General features: G+C 39.9%; 1 protein-coding gene across 1 annotated transcript in view; it reads left to right on the plus strand.

Moving 5' to 3' along the window:
* The window catches only part of FASTKD2 (FAST kinase domains 2), an 89,121-nt gene that overhangs the window by 43,142 nt on the left and 28,511 nt on the right, over positions 1-17,468 (plus strand). The window lies entirely within an intron of this gene.

The raw sequence follows: 17,468 nt of genomic DNA on the forward strand, positions 1-17,468 counted from the left end.
TTTGCGCGACAGGCATCCCACCATTCCTATTCCATGATTTTACGGCGATTCATTGGATGGCAATCATGGCAAAATCGCGTCGCGTTTGGGGTGCCATTGGAAGTGGTGGGAATCTCATGTGTGTCCTGCGATTTTCCGTGATTCGGGATGCCAAGATGTGAATGGAGCCTTCGTTAAAAATAAATGTGTAATGTTAACTACAATAAAGGGGGCAAAGTGGGACTTTATAGGTGCAAATGATGGAGAAAAATCTGAATTCTCAAAAATTACACATTTTATTAAACATAAAGAATTAGGACAAAACAGCACATTGATTTAAAATGTTAAAAGCAAAAAAATGCACTCGATAATATCAACTCTACATGTTTCGCCATCTTCATAATAGCTTCTTCAGGAGTTTTGATAGATATTTCTCGAGAGTGAACATTTCTAAATTGCAAAAGAAAAAACATGAAAAATAGGACAATTATACTTTTTATGGGGCATATAACAATGGTCCTAAATTGAATGCCCAGGTAGGTTTCGTAATTCTAGTACTAATATCAAAATATCAAAATGTACCTTAAGAAGACCTGAACCCTTTCTTTTGCCGGGAGTGAAGGCAACGAAGGTGCTGAAACCGAGGAGAATAGAGAGGGGAGGACTGAGACATCTGACCTCTTAAAGTTGACCCATAGAGAAGATGATAGCCAAGCCGAATGTAGCACGTATTGAAAATAAGAGACTGCAATATAGGAATACATTTCAGACGATGTAGATTGCATGACCTCCTCTTAGGGAGTGGGTATCAAATTGCTGAGCTTAAATATATTTACCAATTTGAATAAGGAGTGAAAATACTTCAGGGGGCACCCCAATATCAAAAGCAGGGAGGGAGAATTATCCCATAAAAATCCCAAGAAGGAGGTATCCCTTTTAAAGAACAGAGAGAGATATTATAAATAAATCCTAAATTGGGGGAAAAGCTGACAAATGTGTTGATAGTCTGTCCAAATGTATAAAAAAAATGGCTATTTACCCTGATGGTACAATGTTGAACACATCCAAATTTTCAAGCACAATTGTATATAGAAGGCTGCCAATTCACAGAAAGTCTCCCAATGGTGCGCTCCAATATAGGGGCTGCACAAGAGAAAAAAGGGGCACAAGGCAGTTTAGTCAGCATATCGAAGCCTAAAAAGATGAAAGGAGAGTCAAAGAAAGAAGATTCCATTACCGCATACATCTCCAAATGGATGTGTGGTTCCCCGGTGGTCTAGTGAAATACTGACCATGTTGCGCCGGCATTTATACATCCTCTCCACTCCCTCGGCGTCTGACGTCAACGAGGGAGTGAGAGCAAGGCGCGCCCAGTTGTCCAATCGGAGCCGGACAGGAAGTGCGTCATAGAGACGCGACAGCATCACATGGTGAAGCCCGGAAACCGGAAGACGAGGATGACAACATCCGGTCCGGCCACCATGTAAGCAGAGGAAGTACCTAGGTCGGAACGAACAGTCCGAGGCGAATTAACACCCACAATAAAACAATGCCGGGATTTAAATTCCAGCAAAGACAATGCCTGAATATTATCAAGTATTGAGGAAGACTTTATAGGAACTCAGTCACATACAAAAATCGACCCAATTATTTGTCTCTATATTTGTAATAAAGAATCATGGAAATGTTTACTCATCTAACAGAAAGGGGATTCCAAAAGGGGAATAGCATGAGGCTCCAATGGGGGACAAACTGGGAATCAAAGGCGGTGCTTCTACTGACCAGGTCGGACCAAAATACCTGGAAAATAATGTAGGGCACCGCGGGTGCCCATATGGGCAACAAGAGCAGGGGCAGAAAACGGGGCTCAGTCCAAAGTTCCTCTCAATAAGGTGAAAATAGAGTCACCTAATCGGCTCACCACCCATAGTCATATTCACTTACCGGCAGGAGTCAGGAATCATCAAAAAAAGGGTTGAACCAAAGAGAATCCCTTATTCAATCATGAGTAGATAAACTACATCTGAAAAATATAATGCAGATAATTTGTATCCAAAGAGTGCATGTTATCACTGCATAAAGCAAAAAAAAGGGGGATTTGTAACAGAAGTACAAAATCCAAGTTGTTAGTTTTCAACCAAAATTTGGATTAGACTAACAATGAATTATATTGACATTATCCTAGCCAAGAAAGGGTTTGAAACTAATGGATTCATTTTATACCAGGATACTGAATGGCTGATAGATTGAATATCCACTTGGTTTCACGTTGCAATAAATTTTTATCTACACTTCCACCTCGTTCACTCAATGGAATATGTTCCAAAGCAAAGAAAGTCATCATTTTATCATTGAAACCATGGTACAGGCCCATATGGCGGCTAATGGGACTTTCAAACTTTTTGTTCTTGACAAGTTTAACATGATCACGAATTCTATTAAAGAAAGGTCTTTTAGTCTTGCCTATATAAAAGGCTTTACAACTACAGTACATTATATATACGACTCCAACAGTTTGACAATTTGCATAAAAGTTGGGTCTATATAATTTTCCGTTAGGAAGAATAATTTCACTCAGATTGGGCAAATATCTGCAGAAGTTGCATCTTCTGCAAGAATATGTGCCCGTCAGTGACCTTTTACATTTACTTGAGGGGGTATAATGACTATGGACCAATTGGTCCCTTAATGATCGAGATCTTTTAAATGTTATCTGAGGGCGGTCTCCAATATGTTTGGAAACCTTTTCATCAGCCTCCAAGAGGTACCAAAACTTTTTTAGGATTAATCGTACCTGGTCATGTTGGCCAGAGTACCGTGTAATTAAACGTACCCCATCAGTGTTGGTTATTTTTTTAATTTTATTTTTTGCCAAAGATCAAGTCAGTCCTGTTCCATTTTTTTACTCTGTGATAAGATCTTTTAAGACAAGCCCTACTATAACCTCTACATAAAAGTCGTCTCTGTAGATTTTTTGCCTCTCTCTCAAAGTCTTCTGATTTAGTGCAATTACGCCGCAATCTTAAATATTGGCTATATGGTATACTCAATACCAACGGCTGGGGATGGGAGCTATCTGCCCTCGAAATAGTATTGCCTGCAGTGGTTTTACGAAAGAGGGTGGAGCCCAAAACTCCATCCTCACCTACATAGATTGTAATATCCAAAAAATCCAAGGATTTTTGGTTATATGCATAGGTAAATTTGAGATTAAAGTCATTGGTTTTTAACACCTCAAAAAATCTCAATAACATGGTCAAAGAACCTGTCCAAATCATAAAAATGTCATCAATGAATCTTCTCCACAGGAGCACACAGGAGAGAGATAATTCAAGATCGTCCCTGGAGAAGAGATCACTTTCCCATCCCCCCAGGTGCAGGTTGGCATAAGAGGGGGCACACTTGGTCCCCATAGCCACACCCTGCACCTGGAGGTAATGGGAACCGTTGAACAAAAAAACGTTGTTGGACAAGATAAATCTAAGTAGTGAGATAATGAAGGCATTGTATTCCAATAAGGAACCACCCCTTTCGGATAAGAAGCCCTCTACAACTCTAACCCCGCAATGGTGCGGGATGGAGTTGTAGAGGGCCTCCACATCAATACCCACCAGCCATGCATCTTTTGGAACCTGAATGCCATCTATGGCTTTAATCAAGTCGCTAGTATCTCTAATATAGGAGGGTAAAGCCAATACGTGGGGACGTAAATAGTCATCCACTAATTGGCTAGCTCGCTCGGTTAGGCATCCATTACCCGAGACTATCGGTCTACCTGGGGGTTTTTTCAGGTTTTTGTAAACCTTTGGTAGGGCATACATAGTGGGTGTTTTTGGATCTTTAATGTTCAAAAACTCCCACGTTTTCTTGTTTATCAAGGCTTTAGAATAGGCCTCAGAGATAAGTTGGCGATATTTGATGACTATTCCTGCTAGGAAACTTTCAGAAATTTTTCTATACCAATCTTTATTGTTTAGAATATCTAAAACCATAGCCTCATATCCCGTTGTGTCCATTACAACGACATTCCCACCCTTATCTGAGGGTTTAATAGTAAGGGAGGGGTCGTTCTGAAGCGATTGAATGGCCTTAATCTGACTATCATTCAGATTGGAGGAATTCAAGTCTTTCCACTTCGTTTTTTGGATTTCCCTAATCACTTGTTGGGTGAAGGCCCAAATGTTAGGGTTGGATTGCAGTAAAGGAAAAAATTGCGATTTGGATTTGTAGGTGGATGGAGGTGGAAAAATAGCATCCACTTCAAGGCCTTTCGGAGTAGCCAACGGTTGAGTTAGCTCCTCAGTGAAAGGCCAGCCTGACAATTCTCCTTCTTCCCAGAGCTCCATCAAGTCACTGAGTGCCTGCATTTCTGCCAAGGAAAGTTCATGGTCCTGTGCAGGCCGACAATGAGATTGACTAAGCTGATCCGAGGAATGATTATCTTTGTCATAAATTACTTTAAACATAAATCTGCGAGCAAACAGGTGAACATCCTTAATTAGCTCGAAGGTATCAATCTTTTGAGTAGGACAGTAAGTTAGACCAAGAGATAGAACATGTATTTGGACTTCATTAAGTTTTTTACTTGATAGATTTATGACTCTCAAAATTTTCAATACGTGCTACTTTCGGCTTGGCTATCATCTTCTCTATGGGTCAACTTTAAGAGGTCAGATGTCTCAGTCCTCCCCTCTCTATTCACCTCGGTTTCAGCACCTTCGTTGCCTTCACTCCCGGCAAAAGAAAGGGTTTAGGTCTTCTTAGGGTACATTTTGATATTTTGATATTAGTACTAGAATTACGAAACCTACCAGGGCATTCAATTTAGGACCATTGTTATATGCCCCATAAAAAGTATAATTGTCCTATTTTTCATGTTTTTTCTTTTGCAATTTAGAAATGTTCACTCTCGAGAAATATCTATCAAAACTCCTGAAGAAGCTATTATGAAGATGGCGAAACATGTAGAGTTGATATTATCGAGTGCATTTTTTTGCTTTTAACATTTTAAATCAATGTGCTGTTTTGTCCTAATTCTTTATGTTTAATAAAATGTGTAATTTCTGAGAATTCAGATTTTTCTCCATCATTTGCACCTATAAAGTCCCACTTTGCCCCCTTTATTGTAGTTTCCATTTATTATAGGGATGTGGTGCTTCTTATTGTTCTAAATCTCTAGCAATATTTTTCAAAAATGTGTAATGTTGTGCAAATTTCAACTCTTTAGGTCTCTTTCACACGGGGGCCGAAGTGCGCTAATTAGGGATGGTTGAGCTGTGGATTTACCTCCCCTTGACACCACCTGTCGCCCATTGGAGTCAATAGTAGTGCTGCAACCATGAGCCAAACACTTGGCCTGTGGTTGTGACACAATGTTTGTTTTGTCCAATACAGCAGTGCCTACAAACTGCTGCCTTGCTGCCCCTTGAAACGAAATACACCATGGATCGCTTTTTAGAGGGTGTGTGAATGAGGCCTGATAATAAATCTCGGAACTTGTTTACAACAATTAGTAGATCCAGAGATTTAGGCTCCATTCACACCTAGGCAATTTGAATCTCGGGCGGAGTTGCCACGATTCTGTCTACGATTCCAACTTGCAGCAAAAGTTGGGACTCGGTTGCGATGGCATTACTTCTTAATGGCGCCCCATTTTGCAGCGCAACAAATCACACTGCAAAATCGCAACATGCGTAACTTGTTGCTAGAAAAGGAGCAGGAGCTTCTTTTGGGCGACAACATCAGGTGTTGCGATTTGCAGCGTGTTTTATCGTGGCAATGTTACACCGCAATTGGGGTGCCATTAACCACTTGAGCCCCAGAAGATTTTACCCCCTTCCTTACCAGGGCCTATTTTGCGATTCGGCACTGTGTGACTTTAACGGACAATTGCGCGGTCATGCGACGCTGTACCTAAACGAATTTGACGTCCTTTTTTTCCCCACAAATAGAGCTTTCTTTTGGTGGTTTTTGATCACCTGTGCGATTTTTTTTTTTTTTTTTTTTTTTTTTTTTTTGATCATGCGCTATAAACAAAGAGCGTCAATTTTGCGAAAATAACAATATTTTTCACATTTTTTTATATGAAATTCCCCCAAAAAAATGTAAAAATCTAAATTTTTTAACATTTTCGGCCAATTTGTTTTATGCTACATATGTTTGGTAAAAAAAAAAAAAAAATCCCAAAAATGTATGTTGATTGGTTTGCGCAAAAGTAATCGAGTTTACTAACCAAGGGAAAGATTTTTGTCATTTTTGTTGTTTTTTTTTTAACGCGTAATGGTGGCGAACTGCGATTTTTTTTTTTTTTTTTTTTATTTATTTTTTTTTTTTTTTTTTGCGGGACTGTGACATTGCGGCGGACAGATTGGACCCTTGACTGACATTTTTGACACTTTTGGGGTTACCAGTGACATTTCTACAGTAATCAGTGCTATACATATGTACTGTTACTGTAAAATTACACTGGCAGTGAAGGGGTTAACTTTTTTGAGAGGGAGGGGTTATGTGTGTCCCTAGGGGCGTGATTCTAACTTTGATTGGCTGTGGCTTGAGGTGTAGGAACAGTGATCAACGGTCCTACATAGTAGAACCGTATGATCACTATTCCTACACAGGGGAGAATGACAGGCGGCTTGTTTACATCAGCCGCCTGCCTTTCTCCCTCTACACAGACGATCACCGAGTGACCGGCGGACATCGGGTCCGCCGGTCACACGAGCGGGGGGGTCCGTGACCGCGTGGGAGCGCGCCTCCGGCGGCGCGCGCTCACTCCCCAGAGCCTCACAGGCTAGTGACGTATATATACGTCACTTTGCCTGTGAGGGGCTGACCGCCGCACTATATGTACTTGCGGCGGTCGGCAAGTGGTTAAGAAGTAAGTGTGTAGTTATGAATGGAGGCTAAGGAAGCTTGATTTTCAAATCTTGATTATACTGTGAAAGGTTATATTGGACTTGCTTCCCCAACCCTCAAGTCCTCCTATTGGTCAGAAATACCACTCAACACAGTCAGTGACCAAATAGGAAGGCAAGAAAGAGGAAAAATAAAGATTGCTTTCTGCATGGAAATTTTTGCATATAACTTAATCACTATATATCTCTGGATCTATTACTTGTTTCGAAATGCAGTTTTAAGGAAAGATAACCTTTGCTTATGGAATTTTATGATATGCTTGGTTTTAACTGTTCCAGTTTGTGCCAGGCTTACGTTTGCATACTGTATGCCAACCTAAAATGTGCCGTTTATACATAAGGCCTCATGTACACTGCTGCTGATAAACAGAGGTTTAGGAGCAGTTGGGCATTTTTTTCAGCAGCCCCTGAACTCTCCTCTATTATCTTATCTGTCCCTGTACACTGAGACGTTTAAAGTCGTTTAGTGCCATTTTTTTTTAGAGCAGAAAAGCGCGTTCAGATGGAAGTTTAGTGGCATTTGAAACGCCAAATGCTTGTAACAGTGTACAAACGTGTCTAAACACGATAACTCACGTTTAAAAGCGTTACGTTGTAGAGGTTTTCACTGGGGATACATTTCTGACCATTTTACAATGTAAAATGGCTTCTAAATGTGGCATGTAAATGCGACACAACGGACATTTTTAACTGTCGGTTACAAACTGTCAAGTTCCAGCGTTTAGGAGAGGTTTTCAAATGCTCTGTGTACATGAAGCCTGAGCTGTCTTGATTCCTGCTCCTGCCTAATTTATTCAGCCACGGTCAAACCTAAATCCCAAGCAGATATAAAAACACTAATTCCAGTTTAACTGCACTTTTATTATACAGTCCTGGGCAAAAATATTGGCACCCCTGCATGTCTGTCAGATAATGCAAACATTGTTGGAATAACATTCATATGTTTATTTCTTTTGTTTGTATTGCTATGACACAAAAAAGTGGAGAAACAAAAAGCCAAATCCAACACATTCAATGCAAAAAAAATAGATTGGACAAAATTATTGGCACCCTCAATTTTAATATTTGGTAGCAAATACTGAAATCAGTTGCTTCCTTTAACCATCAATGAGTTTCTTACACCCTTCTCTTGGACCACTCTTCTTACGCCAACTGCTCCTCCAAGTCTCTCAGATTGGAAGGGTTCCTTTTCCCAACTTCTGTTTTGAGATCTTTCCACAGGTGATCTGGACTCATTGCTGACCTGTTCTGTACTCTCTGGCACTTTGTCTGAAACCATTTTTGGGTGCTTTTTCATGTGTGCTTTGGTTAAGTGTCCTGCTGTAAGTCCCATGACCTCTGACGGTGACCCAACTTTCTCACACTGGGCCCTACATTGCACCCCAGAATTCATTGGTAGTCTTCTGATTTCATAATGTCATGCACACAGTCAAGACATCCAGTGCCTGAAGCAGCAAAGCAACCCCAACACATCAGTGAATCTTCACCATGTTTGACTGTAGGAACTGTACAGTGGGGATCGAAAGTTTGGGCACTCCAGGTAAAAATTTGTATTAATGTGCATAAAGAAGCCAAGGAAAGATGGAAAAATCTCCAAAAGGCATCAAATTACAGTTTAGACATTCTTATAATATGTCAACAAAAGTTAGATTTTATTTCCATCATTTACACTTTCAAAATAACAGAAAACCAAAAAATGGCATCTGCAAAAGTTTGGGCACCCTGCACAGTTAATATCTTGTACTGCCCCCTTTGGCAAGTATCACAGCTTGTAAAAGCTTTTTGTAGCCAGCCAAGAGTCTTTCAATTCTTGTTTGAGGTATCTTTGCTCATTCTTCCTTACAAAAGTCTTCCAGTTCTTTGAGATTTCTGGGCTGTCTGCCACGCACTGCTCTTTTAAGGTCTATCCATAGATTTTCAATTATGTTGAGGTCAGGAGATTGTGAAGGCCATGGCAAAACCTTCAGTTTACGCCTCTTGATGTAATCCGCCGTGGATTTCGAGGTGTGTTTAGGATCATTATCCATTTGTAGAAGCCATCCTCTCTTTAACTTCAGCTTTTTCACAGATGGCATCAAGTTACCATCCAAAATTTGCTAAAATTTTATTGAATCTATTTTCCTTCTACTGGCGAGATGTTCCCTGTGCCACTGGCTGCAATACAACCCCAAAGCATGATTGATCCCCCCCCATACATAACAGTTGGACAGAGATTCTTTTCATTAAATTCTGTGCCTCTTCTTCTCCAAACGTACCTTTGCTCATTCCGGCCAAAAAGTTCAATTTTAACCTCATCGGTCCACAGAACTGGTTTCCAAAAATGCATCAGGCTTGTCTATATGTTCATTTGCAAAGTTCAAACGCTGATTTTTGTGGTGAGGACGTAGAAGTGTTTTTCTTCTGATGACTCTTCCATGAAGACCATATTTGTACAAGTATTTCTTTATAGTGGAATAGTGTACCACAACTCTAATGTCTGCCAGATCTTTCTGGAGGGATCGTGCAGTCAAACGTGGGTTTTGAATTGTTTTTCTCACAATCCTGCGAGCTGTTCTGTCTGATATTTTTCTTGGTCTTCCAGATCTTGCTTTAACTTCCACTGTTCCTGATGACTGCCATTTCTTAATTACATTCCGAACAGAGGATATTGACATCTGAAAATGCTTTGCTATCTTCTTATAGCCTTCTCCAGCTTTGTGAGCGTCAACTATTTTCAGTTTCAGTTTTCTAGACAACTGCTTAGAAGATCCCATGGTGCTGATTGTTGGGGCAAGGTCAGATGAGTCTGGGCATTTAAAACCTTTGAGATTGACATCACCTGGTCTTCCCAGACGATGATTGAGAACAATCCATGACACCGGCAGGTCTCAGTCTTGCAAAGGGGGCAGTGCATGCTATAAATTCTGCAGGGTGCCCAAACTTTTGCAGACACCATTTTTTTGTTTTCTGTAATTTTGAAAGTGTCAGTGATGGAAATAAAATCTAACTTTTGTTGACATAAGAATGTCGGATCTGTAATTTGATGCCTTTTGGAGATTTTTCCATCTTTCCTTGGTTTCTTTATGCACATTAATACAAATTTTTACCTGGGGTGCCCAAACATTCGATCCCCACTGTATTCTTTTATTTTTCTGAAAACAGAATGATGGGCTTCACCAAAAAGCTGTAATTTTGTTTCGTCTATCCACAGCACATTCTCCCAAAAGGATTTTGGCTTCCTCAGGTAAGTTTTGGGAAACTCTTTGATCAATGTTTCTCTTTTGACCACATCCAGGGAGATTAGCTACAGTGCCATGGGCTGTAAACTTCTTGATAATCTTATACACAGTGGACACTGGAACATAAAGATTTGGCTTTTTGTTTCTCCACATTTTTGTGTCATACCAATACAAACAAATTAAATAAACCTGAGACTGCTTATCCACTTGGCCACTGCTCACATTGCTGCTACTGCAGCAATGTGGCTCGATACCGTCCAGCGACGTAGACCTGGACTCCTTCCCCTGTAGGTGGCGCTCGCGCGCCGCCGGAGGCGCGCTCCCGCAGTTTTTAGTCACAGCGGGAGTCGGGCCAGGGGAGGAGCAATCGCCGCCACTCTTCCCCGATCGTCGGGGAATCGAGTGAGGAGATCCGCCCGTCTGTGTAAACAGAGCGGGCGGATCTCCTAAGTGACAGGGAGTGACAGATCGGAGTGTTCAGCATAGCTGAACATCCGATCTGTCCTTGTCACATAGTCACCTCCCCCCACACATGTCAGTAAGCACCAGGCATACATTAACCCCTCCCTCTCTAATTTAATTAACCCCTTCACTGCCAGTGTAATTTTTACAGTAACAGTGCATATTTATAGCACTGATTACTGCAGTAATGTCACTGGTACCCCCAAAAATGTCAGTCAAGGGTCCGATCTGTCCGCCGCAATGTCGCAGTCAAATCGCAGATCGCCGCCATTACTCGTTAAAAAAAAAAAAACACCAAAAATGACAGAAATCTTTCCCGTAGTTAGTAAATGCAATAACTTTTGCGCAAACCAATCAAAATACGCTTATTGTGATTTTTTTGTACCAAACATAGGGAGCAGAAAACAAATTAGCCAAAAATTTTAAAAAAATTAGATTTTTACATTTTTTGGGGGAATTTCATATAAAAAAATGTGAAAAATATTGTTATTTTTTCAAAATAAACGCTCTTTTTTGTTTATAGCGCAAAAAGTAAAAATCACATAGGTGATCAAATACCACCAAAAGAAAGCTCTGTTTGTGGGACGTAAATTTCGTTTGGGTACGGCGTCGCACGACCGCGCAATTTTCAGTTAAAGTCGCACAGCGACGAATCGCAAAAAGTGGCCTGGACGTAAGACAACAAAATCCTCCGCTGGTAAAGTGGTTAAACATTTGTAATTGCAACAATTTTTGAGGTGAAGTGTTGCATTATTTGACAAAATGCAGGGGTGCCAATATTGTTTGGCCATAAGTGTAGTTACTTGCACTTGGCTCTGATGCCTATCCCTGGTTCGCCTCTGCTTGGTCAAGATCTTAGCTATGCGGTCCGCTAGGTGCCTCTTAGCCTTCTTAAAATTCTCCACCAGAGTTCCTGCTCCCCTCGCAATCTTCTTTCATGGAGGGTTCTTGATTGTACTGAATAGAGATTGTTAGTGTCACCAAACCCTCATGTAAAAAATATAGGGCAGGTAAGTAATGTGTAAACAGCAACCTTATTGATTCTCCTGTGTGAGTTTGCCAAAACACCAAACCAGAACTTCTGGTTTTAAGCTTGAACAGTTAAAAATTGTGAAATAAATCAGCGAAAATTTTAAAGTAAATGAGTAACTCACTAATACTAAATAAATACTCCAATCAGTAAACGTAAATAATCATAAAATCAATGAACTGTGCAAAAACATATAAATAGGTATAACATATTCTAAATGCATAAAAGTCCATATAAAGTGCAACTGCAACATATAATGGAATCTGATAATGTGAATAAATAGAATTCATATGAAAAAAGAGTCCATGTGCAAAGTGCAAGAAATATCAGATCATGGTGATCTGAACACGTGATGCAAGACTCCAATCCAAAACGTGTCACTGATGTGAGCAATTCCCAAACAAAGTATTCGACACTGAGTGCAATGGCTGCTCACCTCCAGACTGACTAAATCAGACGTTGTTCAAAATTAACCAACTTCTCCCTTTAGCTCCAGTGATGACAATAGGACGGTTGATAGGATATAATCGATCGCTATCCCACAGATATGATTGGAAGGTCCTCTTTAATTATTCCCTCATGCAAGGACATAATGGAAAAAGGGGCTTCATGGTGTAGTATGATAAATAGATTTATTGAAGACAATCGTAAAAACTTACAATTCAGTTGTAGATAAAATGCATGAACAGCAAGCTACTCGGTTCCCGCTGTAGCGGTGCAGTACAGTGCCTTGCGAAAGTATTCGGCCCCCTTGAACTTTTCGACCTTTTGCCACATTTCAAGCTTCAAACATAAAGATATAAAACTGTAATTTTTTGTGAAGAATCAACAAGTGGGACACAATCATGAAGTGGAACGAAAATTTATTGGATATTTCAAACTTTTTTAACAAATAAAAAACTGAAAAATTGGGCGTGCAAAATTATTCAGCCCCCTTCAGTTAATACTTTGTAGCGCCGCCTTTTGCTGCGATTACAGCTGTAAGTTGCTTATGGTATGTCTCTATCAGTTTTGCACATCAAGAGACTGAAATTTTTGCCCATTCCTCCTTGCAAAACAGCTCGAGCTCAGTGAGGTTGGATGGAGAGCGTTTGCGAACAGCAGTTTTCAGTTCTTTCCACAGATTCTCGATTGGATTCAGGTCTGGACTTTGATGACTTGGCCAATTTTAACACTTGGATATGTTTATTTGTGAACCATTCCATTGTAGATTTTGCTTTATGTTTTGGATCATTGTCTTGTTGGAAGACAAATCTCCGTCCCAGTCTCAGGTCTTTTAACCATCTTTTCTGTCCCTGCTGAAGAAAAGCAGGCCCAAACCATGATACTGCCACCACCATGTTTGACAGTGGGGATGGTGTGTTCAGAGTGATGAGCTGTGTTGCTTTTACGCCAAACATAACGCCAAACCAAAAAGTTCGATTTTGGTTTTATCTGACCAGAGCACCTTCTTCCACATGTTTGGTGTGTCTCCCAGGTGGCTTGTGGCAAACGTTAAACTACACTTTTTATGGATATCTTTAAGAAATGGCTTTCTTCTTGCCACTCTTCCATAAAGGCCGGATTGGTGCAGTATAAGACTGATTGTTGTCCTATGGACAGAGTCTCCCACCTCAGCTGTAGATCTCTGCAGTTCATCCAGAGTGATCATGGGCCTCTTGGCTGCATCTCTGATCAGTCTTCTCCTTGTATGAGCTGAAAGTTTAGAGGAAAGGCCAGGTCTTTGTAGATTTGCAGTGGTCGGATACTCCTTCCATTTCAATATTATCGCTTGCACAGTGCTCCTTGGGATGTTTAAAGCTTGAGAAATCTTTTTGTATCCAAATCCGGCTTTAAACTTCTCCACAACAGTATCTCGGACCTGCCTGGTGTGTTCCTTGTTCTTCATGATGCTCTCTGCGCTTTAAACTGACCTCTGAGACTATCACAGTGCAGGTGCATTTATACAGAGACTTGATTACACACAGGTGGATTATATTTATCATCATTAGTCATTTAGGTCAACATTGGATCATTCAGAGATCCTCACTGAACTTCTGGAGAGAGTTTGCTGCACTGAAAGTAAAGGGGCTGAATCATTTTGCACGCCCAATTTTTCAGTTTTTTATTTGTTAAAGTTTGAAATATCCAATAAATTCTGTTCCACTTCATGATTGTGTCCCACTTGTTGTTGATTCTTCACAAAAAATTACAGTTTTATATCTTAATGTTTGAAGCCTGAAATGTGGCAAAAGGTCGCAAAGTTCAAAGGGGCCGAATACTTACGCAAGGCACTGTAAATCCGAACTTCGGGTCACGGCCGTAGACCGGAAGTGACGTCACCCAGCTCCTTCTGATGCGTTGCGTCACTCAAACACGTGATTTATTTAATAATTTTTAACTTATGGTATGTGGTGACACTACAAAATTGGCAGCTTTTTTCAATATTATTCTTATTTATTTTTTTGGATCACTTTCACTTACTTCACTGGTAGCGCATTTGCCCTCTTTTACTGAATAAGCTAGAGCAGTGCACGTATAATCACAGCCATGTGCACTTCTGTAACCTTTGTAGCCTGACAGCAGTTAAAGCTGTATTAATCTCAAAAGTTAAAGTTTGATATACCACAGGCACCATTAACCAACCCAGTGCATTAGTATGTAGACGAATGTGGCCTCAGCCAGCGCCACTCCAGCAACGCCCTCTGTGGCGCGAGCAGCACTGGCTGAGGCCACATTTATCTACATACTAATGCACTGGGTTTGTGAGTGGCACCTTTTCTTCTCATTGATAATGCTCTTACACCTCTGAATGGTGTTACACCTCTTCACCTTGATATATTGCAGGTTACCAATCCTTTCATCTAGAGGCTGCATTATTTTTTTTTTTTTTTGGTCTTTTTTTTCTCTTATTTTTACCTGATGATCCAGACAGTAACAACCTGGGGGAGATTTACTAAAACTGGAGAGCGCTAAATCTGGTGCAGTGCTGCATAGAAACCATTCAGCTTCCAGGCTTTATTCTCAGATTAATTGAACAAGCTGAAGTTAGAAAGCTGATTGTCTACCAGCAGAGCTGCACAAAATTCAAAGTGCTCCAGTTTTAATCTAATCGCTAGAACCAAAATTTTGATCTTACTTTATTGGCACGGATGGGACAGACAACTCCATAAATTTAAAACATTATTCAAAGTTTATTATGATTAAAACCACATATTCAAAAGGAAAAAATCCACAAGCTTTTTGGTCCCCTGTGTATCCGAGGTCCGACATCACATATAATGTACTTCTCAAATATTGTTTGAACCCCAAAACTACCAGACAAAAGAAAGGAGGTTGACTGGTTTTGCTTTAACCCTCTGGCGGTATGATTCTGTCAGGAATTCTGTACCAAAAGCGGTACAATTTTTTTCATGGAAATTTGGCGTTATGTATTATAGGCCTACAATTCTTAGTAATTACTGACTTAAACCTGACCAAAACAAGAGTCTAGTAGACATCCCAGATGTGATAAATTTGAAACACAAACGCATGAATTATAATCGAATCAATAATATAATTTTATTATATAATAAAATTATATTATTGATTAGATTATAATTCATGCGTTATATATTATATATATATATAATATATGTGTGTGTGTATATACATATAAACGCATGAATTATATTCGAATCCATAATATAATTTTATTTATATATATATATATATATATATATATATATATATATATATATATATATATATATATATATGTGTGTGTGTGTGTGTGTGTGTGTGTGTGTGTGTGTATATAGGTATATATATATATATATATATATAGGTATATATATATATATATATATATATATATATATATATATATATATATATATATATATACATATATGTGTATATATATGCATATATATATATAATATAAAATGTGTTTGTGTAACGTTTTTTTTTTGAATTTCCCTCCCTAGTTCCGCTCCCATGCAGCATTGCTGCTGCAGGGAACGGAACTAGGAAGTCATCACACCGACAGACGAGCGGCGGGGATCTCGGCTGGCGGTCACAGCAATGAGAGCTCATCGCTGGATCGCCAGGGTAAGGTAAGACACTCCGCTGCGCTGTCTGCATAGCTCTGCCCATTCACCCCGAGCGTGACTCGGGGATACCGATAATAGCAGGAAATTCCTACCCCGAGTCACGCTCGGGTTTACCGCTAGCGTGGTTAAAGTGGAGTTCCACCCTAAAATTTAACATCTTCTTGCTCCGGGTCACCTGAAAAACAAATGGATAATCGCAATTTTTTTTTTTTTTTTTTTTTTACTTACCTTGTTTTAGAAGAAAATATACTCGCCTTACTTCCTCTTCCTCCCTCTGCTGCCACGGCCCGTCGTCACTTCCAATAAATTTTGCAATAAATCCTGAGAGCTGAACATCATCGCTCCCAGCAATCAATGTGCCTGCACCGGCCCTGACGTCAGTTCCGGTGCAGGCACGTCATACCTTGCTAAACAGCTTCTGGGCATGCCCAGAAGCTGTGCAGGGATGACGCTGCAGCCCCGGTAGTGACTGCGGGGCCGGTGCAGTGCATCGTGGGACCGAAGAGGACGCAGAAGAGGATCGCGCTGGCTTCAGCTGCCCACACCTGAGATGGCAGCGTGGACAAAACATTTTCAAGGTAAGTATTTCTTCTAAAAGGTAAGTGCGACCTGGGACAGTTTAGAGGCTATCTATTGTGGAATGCACTAGCCCTGACTGTCCCGGGGGTATTTTTATGTATTTTTTTTTTTTTTTGTTTTAGGTGGAACTCCGCTTTAACTGCTTCCTCCGGACCCTGTGCTCTTGGATGTAGGGGGTGAGTAGAAAACTGAGAAAATACACACAAAAATAATATAATTCAACAGTCAATTCAATTACAAAACCATTGAATTCATATGTCCATATTACACATATTGCTTTATGCATATACAGAGAGATTCCCATGTGCGACTTACATTAAAATGTAGGGATTGGCATAAAACTTGTGGAGGATGATGGTGAATCCCGGGAAGAAAAGATTTAAGCACAATAGTTATTCCCAGACCCGCTAAGTACTGTGTATTCCAAGAAAACCGAAAAACTCTAAATAAGTAACACTATAATGCTCTACATATCAGTTCCTACTAATGGGTTCTCAGCACAGAGTCTTGAGGAAGCAGTTTAAGCAAAATATGTTGACCTCCCTTCTCTTGGCTGATCGTTTTGGGGTTCAAACAATATTTGAGTAGTACATTATATGTGATGTTGGTCCTCTGATACACAGGGGACCAAAAAATTTGTGGCTTTTTTTCCTTTTAAATATGTGATTTTAATCATGATAAACTTTTTATAATTTTTTATATTTATGGAGTTGTCTGGACCATTAAAGTCCAATCAAAATTTTGGTTCTAGTTATTAGGAAGTCTATGGATGGGATGCAATTTGAATGCAGCCAAATCTCTTTTTTTAGTTTTATAACAAACTATAAAACAGTTTGCCTTGTTTTTTCAGACTTTTCGCTCTTTTTTTGTTTGTTTAGCAAAAAATAAAAACCCCAGTAGTGATTAAATACCACCAAAGGAAGCTCTATTTGTTTCGAAAAAAATGTAATTTGGGTACAGTGTTGCATGACCGAGCAATTGCCATTTAAAATGCAACAGCGTTGAAAGCTGAGAATTGGCATGGGCAGGAGGGGTTTAAGTGCCCAGTAGGCAAGTGGTTAAAGTGTATTCCCACTTTTGCAGCCAAATTGGGATAACCCTCTACTATGTATTTGTTACATGTATCCATTCACCTACTATACTTCTAACATAAAATTACAGCTTACCTTTTTTAGATGTTCTATACTGGACCCTCCAGCAAAGAAAAATCCTA

This window comes from Pelophylax lessonae, assembly GCF_965119305.1.
Source record: "Pelophylax lessonae genome assembly, chromosome: 6".
Classification (NCBI taxonomy): Eukaryota; Metazoa; Chordata; class Amphibia; order Anura; family Ranidae; genus Pelophylax; species Pelophylax lessonae.